The following is a 1,889-nucleotide window of genomic DNA, read 5'->3' as shown; positions in this document are numbered from 1 at the left end:
GGACTCGGTTCGGTCACTGGAGCCGTCATCACGGTCTCCTTCTTGTACCTCCATTGGGTCACCGGAGCCATCATGAACATAGCCCTCTTCTTGTACCGGCATTAATGGGTCACCGGAGCCATCATGAACATAGCCCTCTTCTTCATCCGGTCCTTCCTGACCATCGGTGTCGTTGAGAAACGACAAGACGACATCACTTCCTTGTGCGATTATCTCCCCCAACATCGCTTCTGTTGCTTCGTTTCAGGAGTGCTCCATAGTTTCTGCAAATATTTATAACATGTCAATTATTATTCAAACATGGTACAGATGGATATATATTAGTAGCAAACGTAGAACTAGCTAGCTAATCACAATAAGGAATCATGTTAGTGGCCTCGACGCTGCTTCTCTAGGGTTTGGGGTGGCCTAGACAACGCTTCAAGGGTTTGGGGTGGCCTCGACACAACGCTTCAAGGGTTTGGGGTGGCCTCGACGATAATGCTCTTTTAACTTTGTAAATTTGGATGGCCTCGAGAGAGTTTGTCGGGTTGGGGCGCGGCGGGAGGGGGTAGGAGACCAACGTCATTTTTTCTCTAGGGTTTCACTAGTAGAAAAAGGACCTAATATGAGACACATTAGTGCCGGTTTGATTTTGAGCCGGCACTAATGTGTCCATTAGTGCCGGTTCCAACGGCTAGCCGGCCGTTCTCATTAGTACCGGTTCGTGGAGAACCTTTAGCACCGGTTCGTGCCACGAACCGGTACTAAAGAGAGAGGTGGCAGGGTGTTGTCAGTCTGGGGCCCCTCCAGCACCTTTAGTACCGGTTCGTGACATGAACCGGTACTAAAGGTCGACGTACATAAACCCTTCGTCCACCCGAGCCACTCTATTCTTCCCCTTTCCCCTCACTTCCTCCGTTCTTCCCCTCTCTTCCTCGAGCTCCTCACAAATTTTGCCCAAAATTTGTCAAGATTTGAAGGCCCCCATCCATTCAAATGATCACGAAGGTTAGCAACTTTGTCCTTTCAACTCTCATTGCTAGATTAGCTCTTGCAATGCTTTGTATAGTGATTAATTTGGGAGGAATTATATTTGATAGTATTTGATTTATATGCAACTTGAGGTCAAAAATAACACTTAGTTTGCATATGTAGGTGTGGTTTACTTAGTGCCTTCTAAATCTCCGTCGTAACCACCGTCGATCGCCCGCACCGTCCCGCCGCCGGCACCACCTTGTGGTGAGGCTCTTGTTTAATGTTTTACGTTACCAAATTGATGTTTGTGTGATTTGGATATATAGTTACTCGTATAATTATCTTACCCGTACGTTGTTTGTTATACATAGTGCCATGGTTTTGATATCCGTCCCCGTCGGCCCTTGTCCTTGTTATGATTCGGATGTGGTATATTCTCTTTTAAAACTAGTTGTTGCATTTCGTGTTTATGACAAATTATGCCCATCAAGTTGACATAGATATTTTTATCTAGGAGGTATGTGAACCGGAAATTCCAACCGACCCTATTGTCGAGAGGTTAAATTTAGTTGAAAGAGAAAACGAGTATTTGAAAGAAAAATTGAAAAGAATTGAGGGGGAGAAGATGGAATTGGAGTTGCATGTTGCCGATGTCGTTGATGATCACAAGATCAAGATGGAGAAAATGAGGTTGAAGATTAGATTGATTAGAAAATATGCCATTGATGGTGTGGCTTGGTATCATTATGCTGTTGGATCAATTGTTACCTTAGTTGCGGTCTTCATCGCATTTGTTGTTGCATTTAAATTCTTTAGCTAGAGAGTTATTTGTATGTTGCATTTAATTAAGTGCTGTATATGAACTTTATGTATGAACTTGTATTAATTTGGTCTATTCGGTGTTGTGTAATGAAGATGAGCCGACAGTGGAT

This window comes from Triticum dicoccoides, chromosome 3B (genome assembly GCF_002162155.2).
Source record: "Triticum dicoccoides isolate Atlit2015 ecotype Zavitan chromosome 3B, WEW_v2.0, whole genome shotgun sequence".
NCBI classification, from domain to species: Eukaryota; Viridiplantae; Streptophyta; class Magnoliopsida; order Poales; family Poaceae; genus Triticum; species Triticum dicoccoides.
The sequence above is the reverse complement of the archived record's forward strand: the minus strand, read 5'-3'. Positions refer to the sequence as shown.